Genomic DNA, 21,534 nt, shown 5'->3' with positions numbered 1-21,534 from the left:
CGGGCACAGATGTTTTGATTCCCATTCTCCCGACACGACAGCCCTCAACAACTCTATCGCGGCCGCGCCAGCGCCGCGAATTAAAAACCCGACCCAAATTTCCAGTGGCGGAAAAGGGAGGCGGCGAGGGGAGGAGGGAGCGGGGCCGCTCCGTGCGAGCGCCGAGACGGGCACCTCTCCCCGGAGAGCCTCCTCCGCCCGCTCCCTCCTCCCGGCCGCGGAGGCGCGAAGCTCCCGCGGGGGCCCACGGCCACGGCAGGGCCCGGCCGCGACCGGGGAGGGGGATGCCCGACCCCGGGGAAACAAAGGAGCGGGATGGCGGAGCGGCTGCCGGGGCCCTCGCCCGCCGCCGCAGCCACGACGCCACCCTCGATGGCCGCAGCGCCGCGGGGACCGCCGCTCCCGTGGGGCAAAGCGGAGCGCCGGGACGGTTTTACCCGGCCTCGTCTCACACACACCCATCCCTCCGGTGCAAAAATACCTCTCGATCCCAGCGCGGCCGCGGAGGCCGGGATCCGCGCGACGCGACGCACCGCGGACGGGGGGAAGATGGTCGCCCGACAGCTCTGCCCCTGCCGACGAGCCGGTCCCGCGCCGGCACACGGCGGGCGAAGCGCCAGCGAGAAACGGCACCCGGCAAAGTTACCGTAAAAGCCTGCGGTTCGTTTCTCAGCTTCTCAGTACAGCACTTTATTACTATTATTATTATTATTGAAGGCTGGAGAAGGCGTTAGCGGGGGAGCGGCGCAGGCAGCCGCAGGCCCCCGCTCCGGGACTCGGCCGAGGCCGCGCGGGCGCCGGCCGGGCCCAGGGCAAGCCGGGGCGCGGGCAGGGGGCCACGGCACAGAGGTCGCGGCACGCCGCGGCCCGGGAGGCCGCCCCGAGGTGCCGGGGGCTCCTGGCGCTGCCACCGCTCGGCTCCGCCGGCCGGGAACAAAAGGCAGCGCCGGGGGGGACGGGGCCGCGGGATCCCCGGCCGGACGGCCGTCACCGTCGCCGCGGGGAGGCCGGGGCGAACTTCCCGGCGCCCGCTGCCCCGAAACGGCGGCCTTTGAGGAGGGGGGGACCCGGCAAAGCAACCTCCGCGGCCAGGAGCGGAGTTTCTCCCCCCTCCGTCTCTTTTGTTTGCTTTTGTTCCCGGCCGCAGGCTGCCGGCGGAGCGGGACCGGGCCGGACGGGGACCCGGGAGCCTCCGGCCGGAGCCGGCGAGGCAGCGGCAGCGCGGCCGAGCCGGACCGGACGGTGCTCCCTAAGGAGGCAGCGTCGCCAGCGGCTCCCGGCGCTGCGCTCCTACCGCTGCCGAGGGCTCCGCGGTGGCGGTGCAGGTGGCCGCCCTGGCCCCGCCGCGGCCGCTCGCCGCCCGCCGCATGACAGCTCCCGCACAAAGCCCCGCCGGATTCCTGCCCTGTCGGGAGGCTGCCGCAAACTTTCCCGGAGCGCGGGGCCGGCCGCCGCCGCAACGCCCGCTCTCGCCTCCTCCGCGCCGCGGCGGGGACCGACCGCTCGCTCCGAGCCAAAGTTCGCCCGCGTGTCCGCGGCGTGCTCGCGTGGGTCTGCGCGCACGCGGCCGCCGCCGCTCCTCGCCGTCATACCCTGAGACTGTAAATCTATAACCGCTGCAATGATTTAGTGATTAAAAACATGATAACGTATTGTGTAACTGCAAACCACAGAATCCCTGCCAACTCTCCTCCGAGATACAGGAACAAAAATACAGAAAATGTGTTGCTTGCAGCAGTCTTCCCAAACTCAACTGAAAGATTTTAATAATAATAATAATAAAAGAAAAAAACAGACATCAGAAAAAGGCTGGATACAATGCAAGGCTGGAAAAAAAATTAAAAGACAAGAGTTTTAAATACGATTCTTGCTCTAACAAATTACAATCTAAAGGTGCCTCTCTTTTCTCTCTTTTTAAGTTTGTCGTAACTGGAATAACTGGTCTTGTGTGATGTCTTGCATATTCAAAGTGCTTTGTAATAGGATACGGAGACCAAACCTTATTTGCCTAAACTCAATGGGTTTTATTTTTTCCCCTTCCCCCCCATTTCTTTTCCTTTTATTTTCCCTTCTTCCCCCCCTTTCTCCCTTAAAAGGGGGGGGGGGGGAAGAGAGGCAGGCAAAAGGAAGAGAAAGCTTTAAGCTCTAAAGCAAATACCTGAAAGGGGAGGCTGCAATTTGTAATACAGCGAGGAAAGCCAAATATTATATATATATTTTTTAAGGCAGCTGTGGGAGTTTTGGCCTCTAAGCAGCCAACTTGACCCCGTTCTCTCTATTCTCTTATTTCCCCCGTCGCAGGATTCCTGCACCTTCAGTCGGATTCGAACTCAATGTGACCCTAAGGAGGGAGTCACCGAGCCTCCGGAAAATTGCTCCATATTAAACAGGAGCCAGGAGAAGGGAAAGACAGACAGACGGACGAGGCAGATAGATACGTATTACACATGCACACAGAGTGCAGGACATACCCAGGAGCAGCCTCGAGCACAGCTTGAAAGAGAAACAGACCTTTCTGAGTCCAAAAAAAAAAAAAAAAAAAAAAAAGAAGTGGGGGGGAGGGAGTTTAAGAATTTCAAAAAACCGAACCCAATTTATAAATAATTCACACTAAAAACGTGTGCATGCGGCACATACATACGTGTAGCTACACACACATACACACACGTACGTGTGCCCGCACACAAACGCACACTCTTCTCTGGAGATTTAGTTTCAAAAGAGTGCGAATCGCCTTCCCTCTGAAGGAGGGCAGAGCAGTTTATTCAGAGGAATCAATAGGAAAGAGCATTTGCAAATATTTAGATAAGCACTGTGCGATTCAGCATTAAGTAATTAAAAACTGAAACTGAGAAAGGGGGGATTGGCCTACAGTGGCGTTCGCTGCCTTCACCTCTCCCATCCCCCTAGCCGCATTCTTTCCAAAACTGAGCCTCTCCACTTAAAATAAAAATAATCGTCGCTCCCCTTTGCGATCCCATCTCGAAACACGTCCCCACGCCGTGTGCGCGGGCAGCGCAATCCCGGGCTCCGGGCACAGGGCTGCCGCCGGATTCGGACCACGGCAATTTCAAGTAGTTCGTCGCCCCTTTGTTTTCCCCGTATTAACTGGGCGAATTACACACGTTTAACCCCGCCGGAGCAGCCGAGGGGCCGGGAAGCGCCGGCGCTGCCCTCGCAGGCCCGCGAGCGTCAACCGACTTAACCGCCCGCTCGAACCCGGCAGCGCGGAGCGCGTTTCCTCCGCGGCTTCCGCGCGCCCGCCCGGGGCAGCGGGGCCGCGGCGCGGGGCTGCGCGGCGCTGCGCGGGGCCGGGGCCGGGGCCGGGGCCGCCCCATCGATTATGCAGATGGCGGAGGTCGGTGCCCCGCGGCCGCCGCCGCCCCTGCGCGCCCGCGGCCGCGCTCCGCGCCCCGCCGCCCCGCACAAAGCCCGGCGGCGCCGCTGCGCTGCGTTGCGCTGCGTTGCGCTGCGTTGCGCTGGGCTCCGCGGGCGCGGGCGGGGCGGGGGCTCCGCGGGCGCGCAGCGGCACCTGCGCGGCGGCCGGCGCGGCGCGAAGTTCGCCGCGGAGCCGCGCCGGGGGGCGGACCGGCCCCATGCAAAGCAGCGCGGGCGCCCGAGCAGGAGGAGCCGCGCGGGGACGGGGCGGAAAAGTTGCCACTTACGCGGTCGCTGCTCGGCGGCGGCGCTCTCAGAGCCGGGCGGCGGCGGCGGCGGCGGCGCGGGGGGGACGGAGCCCATGCAGGCTGCGGCTGCGGCGGCAGGAGCGGCGCGCTCCGCGGAGGGGCCCGGGGCAGCAGCAGCGGGAGCCGGGGGCAGCAGCCGGAGCCGAGCGGGAGCCGCCGCCGCCGCCGCCGCTGCCCAGCAGCAGCATCGTCGTCGGGGAGTTTGCAGCCCCCCGGAGAGAGGGGGCCGCGGGCGGCGGCAGCAGCAGCGGCGGCGGCGGCGGTCGGGGCGGAGCGGAGCGGCGCGGAGCGGCGGCGCGGCGCGGAGCGGAGCGGAGCGGGCGGCGGGGCTGGCGGTCGCCGGAGCAGGAAGCGCCCGGACTCAGATCTGATGATTGGGAAGAAAAAAAACTCTTTGGATCTTTATTCTGCTAATTAGTTTCCTGCAAAAAATGGCTGATTAGTGCAGTGCGCATGTGCCTCATTACCCAGGCACGACGGGAAGGGCTAATTAGCCACCTTCTGGATCAATAAGATTCAGCCCAGGCGGCGGGGGAGGGAGCGAGCGAGCAGGAGCGGGCGGGGGGAGCGCGGCGGCGGCGGCGGCGGCGCACCGAAACTTGGGGCGAGCGGCCGGCCCCCAGCCCGCGGCGGGGGGGCTCCGCGCTGCGCCGCGCCGCGCTGCTCCGCGCCGGGCCGCGCCGGGGAGGGGGCGCCGCGGCCCCGGGCGGGCGGGCGGCTGCGCTGCGCTGCGCTGCGCTCCGCGTCGCTGCGCGGGGCCACCTGCCCCCGCGCCCCGGGCGGGGCCGCGCCGCGCCGCCCCGCGCAGGGCCGGGCCGGGCCGGGCCGGGGCGACCCCCGCCGCCGCCGCCGCCGCGCTCCCGGGAGGAGCCGGGAAAGTTGCGGCCGGAGCGAGCGCAACTTTGTGCCGCGCCGCCGCCGCCGCTCCTGCCCCCCGGCGGCGCCCGCGCGGGAGGCGGCGCGGCCCGGCCCTGCTGCAGCCCCGCTCCGGCCCCGCCACCCCCGCGGGCCGCCCGGCGCGGTGCGGTGCGGTGCGGTGCGGTGCGGCGCGGCGCGGGACAGCTGATCGATACGGCGCGGCCGGGCTCGCCGCGAGCCGGGCTACAGGTCTCACCAGCCATCGCTGGCAGCAGCTTTGTCATTTTCTAAAAATAAGAAGCTAAAAGTTATTGTAGAAGAAGGGGCTTTTTTTGTCCCCGGCACAATATGCCTTTTGTGAGTTTAATGCCATTCTGGGGCTCTCTATAGCCCCGGACAATGGGGAACTCCAGGAGGCGGCTGTGCCTCTGCCTTTTTTCTTTCTTGCTTTCTTTTCTCCCCCCCACCCCCTCCTCTTTTTTCCTCTTTTTTTTTTCCTTTTAGGAAAGGATGCAACATTCCTCCAGTCCCTGCAGAATCTGTGGTTTGATTAAATAAATATTTCTCTAGTGTTACGGTAACATTTTTCACTTTCAGTTCTGGTCCATTTGTGATTGTTATTTAAAATCTTTATTTCCAGCAGCTTATCGCTTTTCCCTCCCCGATCCAGCCTTGGCGAAAAATGTAGATCGTCGCTGGGAATGTGGGATTTGGAATTTGGGAGGTGAACCAGGAAAGAGACTATCCGGGATTCAGGAATACGCTTTCTTCATCTTTCTATAAGAGCCTGTTTTATTATTGACACAAAGGCAGCTGAATTAATTCATCTCTTTTTGAAAATCTAAAGAAGCTTTTGGAAATGTTTTTTTTTCTTCTTCTTCTTCTTTTTTTTAATACTAACCCAAATAATTAACTTCCTGGTTTGTTTCGTAGCACTGAACACGGATGCAGTTGCGGTCAGTTTTTCCATTTGGGAGAACCTTAATGTAGGTGTATTTTATACTGCAAGGTAATAAACTGCATGTTTGTTAGTAAATATTTTTAATGAAATGTATCAAGCTTTCCATTTTTCTCAGCATGGGGGAAGAAGCCATTTAAAATTGTGACAAGTCCCTTCAGTGGGATTGAGGAGGGGGGATAAAAGCAGAGGAAAGGCTACCAGGAATTGGGAGCAGCGCTGAAACGGTTGTTACTGGAAGCGTCTTGCGTTTGGAGGATATTCACAGGTTGTAATAATCGAGGTTTAATATGTACCTTAGTTATCTGAGTATTTTAAGCGCAGCACTGCTGTGCACTACTGTAACGCGCACGCTGTATATGAGTTTGCACAGTCTGCTAAAGGGAGAGACGCAGGTACGCTTGCAGCTCGCCTTAAAAACTGCCCTTAAAAAGCTGCCGTTCCCTGCACAAAACTATCTGCCCAGCTCTGCTGGCAGAGCAGCCCTAACGCTACCTGCCCTTCCAGGGACAACCAGCAGCCCTGGGCAGGCAGAACCGCGCGGGCTGCTCGCGCTGTCCGTAAAGGTGAACGTAATCTGCAACTGTTCTTACTAAATACGAAACGAGCGTGGCTGGATGGCGATGGGGAGAGGAGACTAAAGTCACCTTTGCCTTTCAACGCTCGCTGTAACTCGTAGGACGCGCACGCTCTCACCAGGGCGGTAGGTCCCGCGGACCCGTCCGGGAGCGGGTGCCGCCTGCGTACACGCGTTTCGTGGAGTGCAGAAGTGGGGAAGGTGTGGGGAAGGTGACAGGCAGCCCGAACGCCACCGCCGACACTCGGCACCAGGCACCCCGGACGCAGCGCGCGCAAACGCAGAGGGTCGAGCAGGCGCCTTCCTTTTCCCTGCGTTGTGAATCCTAGTTTTGTGCTGCTGTCCTTTAATTTCCCATGACAACATATGGATCCCATAAACGCAAACATGCCGGAGCGCATCTGTCTGGGCAGTTAACACAAACCAAACGTCCCCTTTTCGGCGGCTCCGCTGTCCCCGTGGCTCTGCCGCGCTCCCCTTCGCGGCCGTCCCCGCCGCGCCGGCATTCTTGTCCGTTCACGCTCCGGCGGCGATCCGGCGTGCCCGGCGGGGAGGAGGGCGGCCGGCGCGGGGCCGGAGCCCCTCGCCGAGGCAGCCAAGGGTTAAGCGGCCGGGCGAGGGGCGAGCCGGCGCGTCCCCGTCCCCGTCCCCGCTCGCTGGGGGAGCCCGCTCCGCGGTGGGAGGCTCTGCGCCGGGGTCAAGTCCTAGGGCATGGTCCTTCCCCTTCCGCGAGGGCACGGCCGCGGCGGGAGCCGGGCAGAGCGACGGGGCCGCGCCGAGGGGACGGCGCCGGTTTGCCCCTCGTCCGGACCACGGACGCTGAGGAGGGGAAGAGCTCCCCTTCCCACCGGGGCGCCGAGAGAGGCGGTGGGGTCTGCGCGAGAAAACGGAGACAAACAAGCAGCAACCGCGGGACTGGCCACGTAAACCACGCACGAAGATCAACGTACATCTAAGGAATTAGGGAATAATCTGTACAGTAACTGTTAGGAACAGCATTCAAACATGTACGGTTCTTGTCCAGAAAATTTAGTTCCATTAAGATTTCTTTGTTCTGGGCAAAAGGACAACCGAGTTGCGAAAATACAAGAAGGGACTACCCTTGCTTTAATTAGCGATCTTGAAACAACCTGATCTGTAATGCTATGGATGCCTCTTATTTCTGTATATGTACCTCTACATATACATAGACAGGATTTTTGGTTCAAATACCTTTTAATGTGCTCAGTAGAAAGAAGCTCTCAGTACAGTATCAGATCTGCAGGAAAAATTAGACAGATTTTTCCCATAGGAAACATGTTAAAGACAGCTGAATTATTAGATTAACCCTATTTTTTGTCTTGCAGCGTAGCTGATACATTTGTGCATAGAAACATGCAGTTTCATTTATGCACTATTTTGAACAGATGGAACTAATACCGGTGCTTGAAAGGAGACTTGCCATTTGTTAGAACGTATAGAGACTACGAGGAACAACTTGGCTGCAAAACGTTTAACTTTTGGACTGAGCTCCGGAGAAGACGTTGTCACTTTGACGGGCAGCGCGGGTAGGTGCCCGCAGGCCCCCGCCGCCCTGCCAGGACACGGCCCTGCTCCGGAAACGTGACCTGGCTCCTCAGGACGGGGAAGCCGCGTCCCGAGGCACGAGCGGGCCAGATTTGCATACGGCCGCGGTGAAAACAGTTGACTACAGTGAATTTTTAGGGAGCCACAACCGTATCACGTTTCTCTGCCGTCAAACCGGCTGCATGCTATCTCTTCCCGCTTGGGAATATGGGGGAATCGGACAAAACCTTTAAAGTAGAAGAGGTCTATTGGACCGTCCACTAAATTGATGCTACAGACTAATGTATGGATGTGGCATGCATATACTAAGAAAAAAGTTTGAGGTTATCTTTTTAAAGTCAGGCTTAAAAAAATCATTCTGAAGAGAAATCCTGCTCAGAAAAGAAAATCTCTGTCATATCATCCATTTACGTAGCTTTGTGCTTCTTGGAAATATGTCTAAAGAATTAGAACAAAGCGCAGAAGGCCAGAGTCCTTGAAGTAGCTCCAAATGATAAAGTCTGCCATTCATTTTAAACACAGCATGCATTGTGAAAACACAGGTCAATTTGAAGGCATTTGTCAGATTTCCAGTTCCCTCTTCTCCTTTGCAATGGAAATTTGCAATCAAATCCCTGCACTAGACTTGGGAAGCCTGGCTTTATCAGTTTTACTGCTGTACTCAAAGCGTTGCTCAGGTAAGCCACCTTTTTATTTAGAAAGTTTGTTTACATGAAGTTGCATACAAGCAGGGGGAAAGGCTGACATGAAATAAATGGAGTAGATGCGTTTATGTTGGGGTATGAAAAGGAGGGAAAAAGCGCAGACGATCAGAAGGGACCGACGGCAAAGGGCCGTTGGCGGCGCAGAAGCGACCTGACACCGTTAACGGCGCCTAGCAAGGGGCTTGGAAAGGGCTGTTCCAAGAGCCGCACGCTGGCTGCCGGGACGCAGAAAGGCAGCGAGGCTCATAAACGGGGCTGGAGCGACGCGCTGCTGAGCGGTTCCAGCCAGACCTCAGATGGCTCCTGGAGCCGTGTACGTACTGCTCTACGGGCGGGGGCCGAGGCCGTCCCTGCTCAGGGACAGGCGCGGGGACGTGCGGGGGGGGGCGGGTTGCGCTGGGAGAAACGCACGGCGCATGGTTTGGGAGAGATTTGGCAGGGGGGATACTCCGAGGAATGCTGGTTCCCTTCCTTTGCTTTTAATGCATCGCCAGTCTTTCACTTGATTATTAAAAGAAATCTGTCCATCCATTTTGCAATCCCCGGCCTTAGCACAGCCACTTGGAGCGACGGGGCATCGGCGGGCTGTTCTCGCCAGCGCAAAGCCTCCGCCTAGGTCGCCGCGTTCGGACGCAGTAAACGCCCCTTAAGTCAACTGGCAGATTTCTTTTTATATGAATGTGCTTTTTTGCAGGCCTTAACACAAGATGACTAGATGTGTTTTTGATGGAAACAAACACTTGGAATACGACTATGTTTCTTTGCTTTTTTAAAGAAAGGAAGAAAAAGTCTTGGCATTTAATTAGGACTCGCTAACCTGATAAATATTGAACATCATTTCTTTGTGAGCTGTTGCTTGTGCTCAGAGTACTCCGTGGATGTATTCCACAATCGCACTTGTTTAGTGCCTGTATCACCTCATGCCTATTGTATTTATGTTGTCATCAATGTCAGATTTTAATTAAACAATTAAATCATTGTCACAGTAATTTCCCTTGAAAACTATTTTAAATGAAAAATCTCACAATAAAACTAACTGTTTGGGAACCATCTTAAAAGGAAAAGAGAAAAATAAGTTACAAAATAAAATTACAAATCCCACAGAATTAGAAAGAAAAGAACTGTTTTCAGCACTGAGGAAAATTCTGTTTTACCAGGTAGTTCCCACCAAACTGAGCGTGTCGATGCAGTAACCAACACAACCTGCTTGTCTGGAGGCTGCTCGGGGTCCTCCAGGCTGAGCCCACGCTGGAGGGACCCCCGCCCGTCCCCACTCACCCTGCAGCCGCCCCCCGGGCCGGGAGCAAGTCCCACCAGCCAAACCCTTACTCCTTCGAGGCAAGTCAGGTACCAACCACACCTTTGAAAATATTCTGTCTGCCTTCTCCCCCTCCAAATTATTTTAGAAGTAAGATCCAGATTTGCAGAAAAGCCTGCATCAAATTAGTCAGTAACTTAAGCACCGACATCAGCTCCACTTACTGTATAGTGACCAGGTACCCAAAACCTACCCTAAGTAATGAGAAATCTGATCTGACATTGCATCTTCGCCACAGTTAATCAAATAGTTCATCTTTACCTCTTTTTATATATATATATATATAGGTTCTTATTCCTGTAAATTTACGAAAGGTGGAAACAAGAGGGGGGGTCTGCATATTTTCCTACAGACAATCACAAATACAAGACGTAAAATCCATCAGCCAGGATATCTGAAAGGATCAGGCGCCCATACGTACACTTCAGAACATTACCTGTATTTAACATAAGCACATCTGACGTTGGCAGCCGAGCCCCCGATGCACGGCGTGCTTATTTAAATTTGGGCTCCCGCGTGTGATTTCAGCCGGCAACGTAGCCTGCAGCTAACCCCGGCCCTCCCCGAGCAGCCCGCCGAGCGGCCGTGATTTGTGCCCTCGGAGGGCCGGGATGTGGGAACCAAACGCCAGGGAGCTGCGGCCAGACGTGCGCAGGCTCCGCTCCTCCCTCCGCGGCCTGGCAGCGGGGATGGATGGACGGACGGATGGACGGACGGGCGGGCGGGTGGACGGGGTGCAGCCGGGGCCGGGGGAGCTGCCTCTCGCCACACCCGCCGCCGGCACCCCGTCGCACCAGGGACCCCGCGCCGGGCTCCCTCCGCCCCGCTGCCGCGTTCTCCTTGGAATGCAGCTCTGCCGATCCGGGTCTGCGCGTGGTTTCTATCAGCCCTGACGTGTTGTACAGCTGGAGATGATTTGGGGGGCACAGCCGGCCTGTCCGTTTGCAGCCAGGGCTGAGGTTTGTCTGCTGCTCTCTCTCTAATTTTTTTCTGTTGCCGCCATCAAAAGGTGAGATTAACCGTTCCGCACTAGAGAGAAAGAGGGGAACAGGCCTGTCCCTCCCTCCCCGCTCGCTGTAGCTTGCTTCGTGCCAAAGCGACCCACCGGCCGCTCCTCGTCCCCCTTCCCGCGGCCCGGACGAGCGCGGGAGCTGCCTGGCGCGGCGGGTCCAGGCTCAGCCGACGGGGCCCCAACGAAGCTCCGCTCGCGGAGAGCCGCGGGGGGGGGGACCCGCCGCCACCTGCTCCCGGCGCGAGGCCGGCGCACCGCAACCTCCGCCAGCGCAAAACCCGTCCTCGCTGCGGCCCGGCAGCCGGCCCGGTTTTATCCGTAAGGGCCTTCCACCAAGAGTCACTTTGCTGAACATACGCAGACAGAAATACACATTTTCATACTTTGCGAAGAACGGGGAAAACGGATGGGATTGCACAGAGCCCTCCCTCTCCGGCAGCAGGGCCTGCGCTGGAGGAAAGTATTGCTCATAATGACACTTAAGCCCAGACACTTGAATGCTAAAGGTTAAACTTGCATTCTTCAAGGAAGGGCTCCTTGCCAGCCTGAACTGCGCTGTGCGCTCACCCTAGCCTCCTCCTCCTCTTCATCCACTCTCAATCCACTTTTGGTATTTGTTCAAATAACTGAGGTTATTTTGGTGTTTTTTTTGTTTTTGCTTTTTTCCTAATGTATGTTTTCTATGCCAGTCCTCAGCCTTATGTCTGTCATAGGGTTAAAAAAAATAACAACAAAAAAATCAGTCTAATACTGGTACAAAAGTTTTTTTTTTTAGCTGAAAACTACTACAGGTTCAATCCAGCAAAGACCGGTCCAAGTACATTTTCTATCCTCCAGTGCAACACAACCCAGAGAACTTCTAATTCCTCTAATTCCTGTGCTAAAAAGTTAATACGGATTTAAAATACAAACTGAAAGGCCAATACAAACACAGAAGCAACAGAACGGAGAAATAACTTTTAGAGACAATAATCACCAAGGCCAAAGATGAAATTGGTGGCAATGCTCCCAAACGTTCAAGCGAAAAAGAAGCAGGAAAATGCCCACCCAGGAGCAGCACTTCCAGCTGAATTTCAGCAAAATATGAAAAAGCAGGCATGCTGTTTGGATGCTGCATTTCAATCTTAGTGATCAAAGCACACCTTCTCCATATACTTCCATGCTTTTCCCCAGAGATATTTCCCATTAAAAAAAAAAAAAAGAATGGAAATAACATTACGGGTCTGTGTGCTTTCTAAAGCAGCCTTTTTTACACAGCCTCGCAGAGACTTTCCAAGGAGAATCAATCTTGGGTTAAAGCAAGGAACAAGGATCCCTCTCCCTCATCAGCAGCTGAGAATAGCAGGTAGAGAAGATCCAGACTGGAAGGAGGAGCATGGAAAGGAGCCAGGGCGAGCTTCAGCAGTCAAACACAATTTTATTTGGGTTCGCAGATGATAAAGGGCTGGCGATGCTCATGTTCCTGCTTCCTGCAGCAAGGGAGCGGAGGGTTTGTGGAGCTCTGCAGCCCTTAAACCGCCGCTCGCTGCAGCGTGTTCCTTGGCGCGGCCTAATTGCATCTTCTGGTCCCGGTGGAAGCTCACGCTTTTTAATATCTCTTATTGCCTCTGCGACTGCTGCCACGAGTCAGCAGGCGCAAACAGGAAGCGGTGACTCAGCAGGCCGCAGCCGGCGGGGACGGCCGCCCCGGCAGAGCCACAGGACCCCGAGCGAGGACGGGGCACCGCCGCGGCGTCCGCGCTGCGGGCTTGGGCCACGGCAGCTCACGGCCTGCTCCGCGCGGCTGCCTGGGGACTCGGCTCCCCGTTCGGCCCGTCGACACGCACCGAAACGCGGCAGGGGAGGGGAAGCAGCAGAACGGCGGCTGCGTCGCCCTGGGCCTGGGCGCGGCACGGCGGGCCTCGGGAGCGGGGCGTCCGCCGGTTGGACCCAGGGCTGCGGGGCCCTCGCGGGATGGCGGACCCCGGTCCTCCGGCGAGAGGAGGGGGAGGCCGGGGCCGGGCCGGGGTGCCGGCCCGCCCGCAGCGAGCGGGGGTCCCGTCCCGCGCAGGCCGGGGAAGGGGACGCGGGGCGGCCGGGCGGCCTCGGGCTCGGCCGGGGGACGCGCGGGGCGAGGGCGGCGCGGCCCTGCAGCCCGGCTGCTCCCTTCCCCGGCCGCGCTCAGCAGCGGGCCGACTCCAGACTGAGCCTGCGTGAGCGGGCGCCCGGCGAGCGCCCGGATTGGCTGCGCGGCCCGGAGCCCTGCGGAAGGCTCGCTAAGGAAGCGCCGCTGACCAGGCGACCCAATTACATAATGCTTCAGAAAATAACCGTGCTGCGAGCCCGGGCCGGGCAGCGCGCCGCAGCAGCAGAAGGGGGGATCAAATGTCTGCCTCTCAACCCGAAGGCCGCGAGCGTATTTGCGCCACAGCCTGACGCTGCGCTCCAGCTGCAAACTGCTCTGAAGAGGAAACTGGCTTCCAGGGGAAATGTCTGCTGTTCCCTTTCAAGGCAGTGCTGCGCCCTGCAGACCGCCGTTATTCGAGTCCTTGTAAAATTACCACTAATCTCTGCACTCAGGATGCCTTGCATTTTATGGGCACTTTCTGCGATGGCAGCTCTGTTTTCTGGGGCTAAAAGAAAGTGCTGAGCAGGGAGAAACAGGCACCTGGTCCCAGGAGCATCTGTGGCAGCGCTTCCCCCGCTCCCCGCTCCCGCAGCTCCTCCTCGCCGCGCCAGAAGGGTTTATTTGTGACGGCTGTGCATCGCCCACGCGAGCAACCCCCTCGCGCGCCTGGAAAAGCTCCCGAACACCAACCCGCAGGGAGCGTTTCCGCCGAGGGAGCGCGATGCAGAGGGAGCGCACCCGGCCGCCCTGGCCACGCGTGGCCCAGCGCTTGGGGCAGCTGGGGAGCGCGAAACCCCGGCCCCCAGCAGCACCCCCGCAGCACGGGTCGCGCTCACCGTAGCTACTAGCTTAACTGCTAGGCTGCACCGAAAAGCGTCAGAGAAAAGGCACGTTGCAAGGGGGGAACTGAACGAGGAAAGAGCGGACCGAGCAGCGTATTCCTGGCACTTCACCGAACTTTCTATGCACGCGCTGCCGCTGCTCGGCCGCCGGGAAGGCTCCCCGTGACACCAGCCGGCCGCCCGCCCGCGCCGAGCTTCGGTTTAACCTGTTCCCAGCCCGGGACAAGCGTCTCCCCCAGCTCCGGGAGCCTCTAAACAGCGGGAGCCCCCCAGCCCGGCGCCTCCCCCGGCCGCGCTCCCGCTGTCCCCGGGGGTCTCCCGGGCTCTGCCGCGCAACGGGGGACGAGGCGCATCTGCCGTCACCGCAGCCCTGCGAACCAGCGAGACCTCCCTCCCCCGCCTTGCCAGCCCCGGCTCCCAAGCGGGCGCAGCACGGCTGAGCTGGCAGCGTGGGAGAGGGCCGCGCTGGCTCTGCGCCCGGCTCGGCGGCGGCAGGGAAAGGGTGCAGCCACGCCGCGCGCCCTCGCCGCCTGCGCCCCTCTATTTCGGGACTGTTTACCTGGCAAGCGCCGCACGGCCGAGGCGCGCGGAAACGCTGACATCACGGCGGCTCCGCGCCGGCTCCCGGCCCTCCCCGCCGCCGGGCAGGGCCGCGGGAGCCAGACCTCGGCCCCAGGCCGACGGCCAGGACGAGCCCGGCCCCGGCGGTGCACGGCGCATCTTTAAACGCCGGCGCGTCCGTCTGCTGCTGCGACATTTAAAAACGCCACTGCTTGTGCTGCGCAGCCCCAGCCACTCTGCAACCCCCGTCTGCATCCACCACCTCAGGCCTCTCCAGCAGCGGCAACACAGAAACGTCGCTGTATCAGAAAAATCGCCTCCCCACCCACCTCGCTGCCACGTCGCGGCTGCATGTCAGCGTGCGGCACCCGGCAAACGCGGCCGCGGCCGCTCCGCGCAGGCCAAAGCCTCCGTCGCCTCCGTCTCCTCCCCGGGGCCGCATCAGGCGCTGGCGGCCTGGACCGGGCAGCGGGACGCTCCCGCCGGCCGGGCCCGGGGAGGAGCCGCGACGCAGGTGCTCCGCTCCGCAAAGCGTTATTTATCCGGGGAAGCGTGCGGCAGAGCTCGGGGCTCCGGCAACTCCGTGCGCGCTTTCTTGGTGCGCTCGGGCACGCTGCCAAAGTATGCAGTTTAAAGGAAATGTTTAATAAAGACACAGGAGCCTCAAACTGTTTATTTTTCCTTGCAGAAAGGTGGAGAGACGACGTCCCTGGAAACCGCCTCGCGAGCCAGAAGGAGCCGGGGAGGCCGGAGGCCGCCGAACCGAGGGCTGCACCGCGCGGGCCGGGCCCGGCCGCCAGCCCTCCCTCGCCAGCAGCCCCGTCCCAGGGCTCATAAACTGCCGGGGGAGCAGGCGGCCTATTAGAGACTCTATTAAGTCCCCGTTAGTTAGGTGTGAACTCATTACCCTAATGTACTCGGAGGCAGGATTCTACTCGTAGGACATTAGCGCTTTAATAAGCGCTTTTACCACTTAGTCCTGGACTGGGAGAGGGCAGAGAAAGACCTCCGCACTTCCCGGCAGCTGTGCGGCCCGCGGGAACGGCATTCCCCACGGGAACGGTGTCCCTGGTGGGAATGACATCCCCTGCGGGAACGGTGTCCCCCATGGCAACAGCATTCCCTGCAGGAATGGTGTCCCCCGTGGGAACGATATTCCCTGTGGGAATGGCATCCCCCGTGGGAACAGCATTCCCTGCAGGAATGGTGTCCCCCGTGGGAACAATATTCCCTGTGGGAATGGCATCCCCCGTGGGAACAGCATTCCCTGCAGGAATGGTGTCCCCCGTGGGAACGATATTCCCTGTGGGAATGGCATCCCCCGTGGGAACAGCATTCCCTGCAGGAATGGTGTCCCCTGTGGGAACGATATTCCCTGTGGGAATGGCATCGCCCGTGGGAACAGCATTCCTTGCAGGAATGGTGTCCCCCATGGGAACGATATTCCCTGTGGGAATGGCATCGCCCGTGGGAACAGCATTCCTTGCAGGAATGGTGTCCCCTGTGGGAACGGTGTCCCCTGTGGGAATGACATCCCCCGCGGGAACAGTGTCCCCCATGGGAATGGCATTCCCTGTGGCCACCGCATCCCCGTGGGAACGGTGTTGTCCCTGGGGCCATCGTCCCCAGGAGCAGTCCGGCCCCGGCGTCCTCCGTGGGACGATGGCGATTGGGGATGGCTGAAGAAACGCAGCTCCTCAACCCCCCGGGCCCCGCGGGCAGCCATCCGCACGGCGGAAAAGCCTGGATGTGGCCAAAGCCCCGGAGAGGCGGGAACGGCGCGCGGCAGCCGGCGAGCCGCGGGGACCAGCGCGCAGATGCTCTACGGCCAGCGTCGCCGGGAGCGCGGGTGCTTCGCTAAAAGGACAGCCACGGCACGAGGGCGTCACGGCCGGCTCGCTCGTCTGTTTGCTTCTCATATTGCTTTTTTGCCTCTGTCTGACTTGGCATTTTCGGCTTGTTTGCTCTTTGTGACGGCAACTGTCTCCCGCTGACTGCAAAGCCTTGCACACGCGGAGCAAGCTACAGCAATCTAAATAACGAGCTTATATGAAATCAATTAATTAATAATAGCTAGGATGCAGGAGCAGGGACACAGCTGATTTTGTCTTGTTAGAATAATAAAAATATGATCATATGTAGGAAAATTGTGTATTTTTCACATCTTTTGTCTCAGCTTTAAAACGCCACCGTGAACCTCGAGCAAGGGCCGCATCTCTGTGGCTGTGGAAGTCCCAGCACGCTGCAGGCCAGCCGCAGCAGGGATTTCTGGATGTCACTTGTGTGGGTTAACATCGTATTAACAAAGGTATTAGAAAACTGCTGTACAACAATGGTCCTTCCGCTTTTTAAATCTAAAAGATCTTGTATTTGAAAGGAGGAAGTTGCAACCAAAATAAAGAAGATGCAGAAGTTATTTAAGGTGCAGCACAGTGTTTTCCCTTCCAGAGACGGCATTAAAGGATTCTGAAGTTTATGGCTGTTAAAGGACCCGTCTAGTAACACCCTACATGCCATACCCGGATTTTCCTATTGCTACAGCGGCAGTGTTTTCTAACGAGTTTCTTCTGCAACAGCTCATCTCGCACGCTGTTTGCCCCGCAGAAGACAGACCCTGCAACACCGTCACCGTATACTCCGTCCTAACTGAACGCTATGCAGAAGCGCAGCCCACCCAGAACCTTCCCAAAGGTAATTTTGACGCTCACTTCTTCGTAAAACAAGCCAAACTGCACAAGATCCCTGAAACAAACTCTCCAAGAGCACACAAGTACGACTTCAAAAATGGTCCAGGAGGAAGCATGACCCTGTTTGTAATTACCTTGGCCAAAAGAAGGATGAAAGCAATGGTATTAGGTGCCTAAAAACACTCTTGGGGCTCCGGGCCTTGGAAGAGGGGCCCGGCTCCTGCTCCCAGCTCTGCCACGGACCTGCTGTCCGGCCTGCAGGACCGGCCGGAGCAGCCGGCAGGGAAGGGTAAAAGCGCCCGAAGGCAAAGGCGTGTAAGGACCGACTTCCCCACGCTCTCCTCCCCTTTCTGCCCCGTTTTCCCGACTGTAAAACGGGAACAGCGCTGCTCTGCCTGCAGGCAGCGGCACACGTCAGGCGCGAGGGTGGTGGGCATCCTCCCGACGTGCTCCCGGACACCCGCGACGGCCGCGGGAGGTGCCCTGAGATCACACCAATTCCCGGCGCACTGCTGATCGCTCTCACTTGCCCTCTTCCGACTTCCCTCTTACCGTGGAATTAACGCTAAAGATTCAAAACATCAGCGGGTCCAAACAATTATGATTAAAAAAACAAAACAAAGCTACCAGAAGCAGTGCTCTCTCCCTCCCAGCATGTGCAGCACTTCCAGCACTGGCCTCCAGGTCAACGGCAGCTGCTCTAATACAAGAATGTAATGATGCTGGGCCCAATATCCTGCAACATTTGGGATTCAAAGTAGAGCCTTATCCCACTGAACATGAGATATGCATCTTCCCAGCGAGATGCAACACTTGCTTCTAGCCCTGGAAAACCCTGAAATATCCACCTTCTTATCGGATATATTTTATCTAAGAAAACTATTTTGTCATTTAAAGACTGTTTTATGGGTCTCTCTTACCCTGTTTTATTGCTCTTCTGTTAACTAAGGCACCTATTTCTATGTGAAATGCAATACAAAAATGGGTCAAAAAATCTGTTAAACTTTCTAAAGTATTCTTAAAAGAGCTTTTTGAACAATTTATATTTGTAAGATACAGAATGATGCAATAGGTGCTCATTAGCAAACACTTGAGTTGAACTCACTTGTGGCTTTATTTGCAAAAAATGGGGACATGCCAAAACTATTTGGACAGGATCTCATCTCCCTGCAATTCCTTATGTGTCTCAGCCATGAAATAACTTATGGCACAGTCATTTAAACCATTAAGCAGAAGACTCAAAATAGCACACTTCAGTGATAAATGGGAAAGTTCATGCCCCAGAGTTTCTCTTTCAAACTCAGTGTTTTGCAACCTCACCTTGTTTCCATAAAGCTTTCCTCAGAACTAAGGCTAACCGCTTTTTCGGAGAGTAGAGGGGGAGCATAAGGATGAAAGACGGCATGGGGCAATGAGACGGGACAAAATCCTGCAGAACTGAGCTCTGTACACACTCCAGACCCTGAAAGTGCTTTTTTTTTTTTTTTTTTTTTCCACCAGTAATGATACTGCAAGGACATAAAAAGACAGGCAATGAAAACTGCTTCTCACTCTGCAAAAGGGAAAGGAAGATATTGCCGTTTCCATGTGAGACTCTCTGTCTGATGAAATCAAGTATTCAAATGACTTCTGTTTATATAGTATTTTAAGAAATAATACTAATTTGTAGAATTGGCATCTGGGGTACAAGTATACATACCCTGGGAGAGCACTTACAGAGCCTTTGTGGAGCTAAGTAATAAACACTTTGTCTTCACCATGCTATTTATGGGTTGCTTGGGGGCATCCTGCTCTCTTTCTGCCCCTACCTGGGCATAAAATTATTGTAGAACTAGGTTTTAATAAGACCAACAGTAAATCTGAATGACCACACATGCACAGCTATTCCTGCTCCCCTGATCTCCAGCATTAATTATGAAGTGGAACTGTTTATACAAGTACATACCACTTTCCCGACTTCTTTCTTGTTTATGTCTAAACCTTTATGGACATAAAACTTTGGAATTTGCTTTTGGAATAAAACTGCAATTGAAACTGCAATAACCATGCTAGAAAACAACTCTGCTATTGCTCCCTGGATTCTGTGGTCACGGCGAGGTTGTTTCTCCGCTCGAGCCCTCGCCTGTGCAGTCATGCTGTTTCAGGTCATCTCTTTACTGTCCCATCTGGATTGCTCATTACAGATTCAAGCTCAAGATGGCTCAAGACAAACACTCCAGTTTTTTCCTCCTGAATCCTCTGCTTTTCTCTCCACTGGGCCACTTCTAGGTCCAGCGCGAGCCTCCTCGCACCGCAGGCAGCGGGTCATTTACGACGCCTCCCCCTGCCTCCGCTGTGCGGCTGTGATTACATCTGTCATCCCTTCTATCACAACGTATTAAAGCAGTAATCTATTTGCTCCTCTAGGTAAAATACTTGCGCACGCCCCACAACCTCCCTCTCTCACTCAGAACTTCCCTGAAAAAGAAATTTTTCTTCTACAGTAAGTTATTACAAAAACAGGAGACTCCCACCTGACGCATACACATGTGCAGATACCAGAGTAACTCACGCTCCGTAAGCACTAATTATTCCTCATCGCACCGAGCTGCCGACTTGCTCGGTCAGGCTGTCACGTTACACATTAATACGCTAGCTGGTCGGGGCTGAGAACTCCTCTTTTTGTTCGGTAAGCAGATACTGTACACCCTGGACTCCATATAAAAAACAACAGATTGCTGCAGTGCACAGGTCAGGTACCATCCCTGTCCTTCTCTCCACTTTATCCCTTCCATACTTTGCGTTTCCTCTGAACAATTCATCGTCCATTTACCTCCTACTTCTGCCTGCAGGTTTTATGCCAATACATACTACTCTAATACTCCAACCATGCCACCTGCTCCAAAAATACAAGTAGAGAGGATTTACTAATGTGAAGGAGAGGGTATCGGCAAAAACCCAAGGGGAGGAGAAGAAAGAATTACTGTAAGTAAAATAAGAAAAAGGAACGGAGTCTCTACCTGACATTGTCTCCTGTGCTGACTCGGATGCCTTCTAATTTCTTTCAGACTCTTCCTCTATTCTTCACGTACAACATAAAGAAACATGGAGACTTGAAAGCCAGTGGACTCAAAGAGGCCTCTTTCTGGAGACAAGTTTTTTGGTGAACTGGTAAGCATTTGACCAATCTCCCTTGCAAGTTAAAACAGCTTTTAATTCTGGTGGACTGTGATGGGATGGGAATGAATGAACTCTCTCTTCACTTTAATGTCCATCTAGTGGAAGCTGCACTGGCTCTATGTTAAGTCTGGCCAAATTCCTTTCTTCCTTGGCAAGGTTATCCTACCTAGAAAAAGAAGAATTAAAAATAAGGCTGTGTTTGGCCTCCCAGAATCTCCCCTGTGCTTGTACATCCCCCTTTCCAAGGCACTCTCCTGACCTCAGCCTTAATGCACCCCCCCAAAACACCCTCAGAATAATAATGAATAATTACTTATGGTAATACCTAGCACCTCATATTTTAAATCTTAACAAATAAAAAAATCAACAGAATCTACTTTTTGTTCATTTGAAAAAAAATAAGTAAGCAAAGAAGGGACATTTCAATATTTACTGAAGAACTAAATACTGCAGACTTGTACAGCTAGTGGCAAGAGAAGCTGTGCCAGGAAACCCGCCCCTGTTTCTTCCTGCATAGCCAAGCGCCAGGACGCCCTGCTATTCCCGACCTGCCCTGCTATTCCCGACCTGCCCTGCTGCTCTCTCTCTGCTCCAGGCATCTCACCAGGAAAGCCCATCTTTTTTGGGCACATACACTGCTTCGGGTACAAGCTGGGCCCTCATCTTTCCTCCTTCTCCTCTCGTGGTAAAGTCTACGACGGTTGGGCAGAAGTAGTCAGGGCCCAACTCTAGTTAAGATTATAAACATTAAGCCAACGTTTTGACGGGAGCATCGGCCCCAAGGGTTCAGGGGAACACAAGATGTGTGTTCCTCCTCCGGGTCTCCCCGTGCCCGCGAGCCCAGTGAAACCGGAGACCGCGGTGCCAGACGTGATCCGCGCGGCAGCAAGCCACCCCTCCGGCCCGGGTCCAGCCTGGTGCTCCCGCGGCAGGGTTTCACCAGCGCGGCCGTCCGGGTGAGCCGCGGCTCTGCCGCGGATGCTGGAGCACCCCTGTGCCGGGCGGCTTCCCGAGGCGACGTGGGTCAGTGCAAGCGGAAGGTCCCTGCTTCTGGCACCTCACTTCCAACCTCCCTCTCCCACATGGCTGTACATTAGGGATGGGCAGAGCTAGGAGATGGCAGAGCTCGAGCTGGGCTAATTAAACATACTGAGCTAATAACCTTCCATTTTGGGACTGGCATAATTCATAATTTAATGTATTGCTGCTGAGACATTAACCTTTCAACAGCTGGCACTGTGCCCACAGCAGCCTTAGTGCTGACCATCTCTCAGGAAAATGAGTATTATTGTTAAAACAGGTATAAATCATTCATGGCTTCAGCTTTTGTGTCAAACTGTACATGAAAATAAGTAGTAGGCTGGGTAATTTATTTACCTTTTGGTGGTTATTTTTATGATTTCATGATCATATTCCGTGATTCATAAACATTGGCCAAATGCCATTTTGTACTCATTTTACCATTTCAATATTACAGTGGTTATTCTGATTTTCACCTT

General features: G+C 56.0%; 1 protein-coding gene and 1 long non-coding RNA gene across 2 annotated transcripts in view; one reads left to right on the top strand and one right to left on the bottom strand.

Annotated features, from left to right (window-relative positions):
- Nucleotides 1-21,534, bottom strand: part of ZFHX3 (zinc finger homeobox 3) — a 735,572-nt gene that overhangs the window by 189,468 nt on the left and 524,570 nt on the right. Inside the window, exon 9 of the mRNA XM_064519879.1 lies at nucleotides 3,666-4,053. The gene's annotated coding sequence lies outside the window, so the exon portion shown is untranslated. The remainder of the gene's footprint in view (nucleotides 1-3,665; nucleotides 4,054-21,534) is intronic.
- LOC112985555 (uncharacterized) lies at nucleotides 4,527-9,338 on the top strand. Its single transcript, XR_003259775.2, has 2 exons — nucleotides 4,527-8,322; nucleotides 9,044-9,338. It is a non-coding gene; the product is annotated as an uncharacterized LOC112985555 (long non-coding RNA).

Source organism: Dromaius novaehollandiae, chromosome 13, assembly GCF_036370855.1.
Source record: "Dromaius novaehollandiae isolate bDroNov1 chromosome 13, bDroNov1.hap1, whole genome shotgun sequence".
Classification (NCBI taxonomy): domain Eukaryota; kingdom Metazoa; phylum Chordata; class Aves; order Casuariiformes; family Dromaiidae; genus Dromaius; species Dromaius novaehollandiae.
This window is presented reverse-complemented; position numbering and strand designations above follow the sequence as displayed.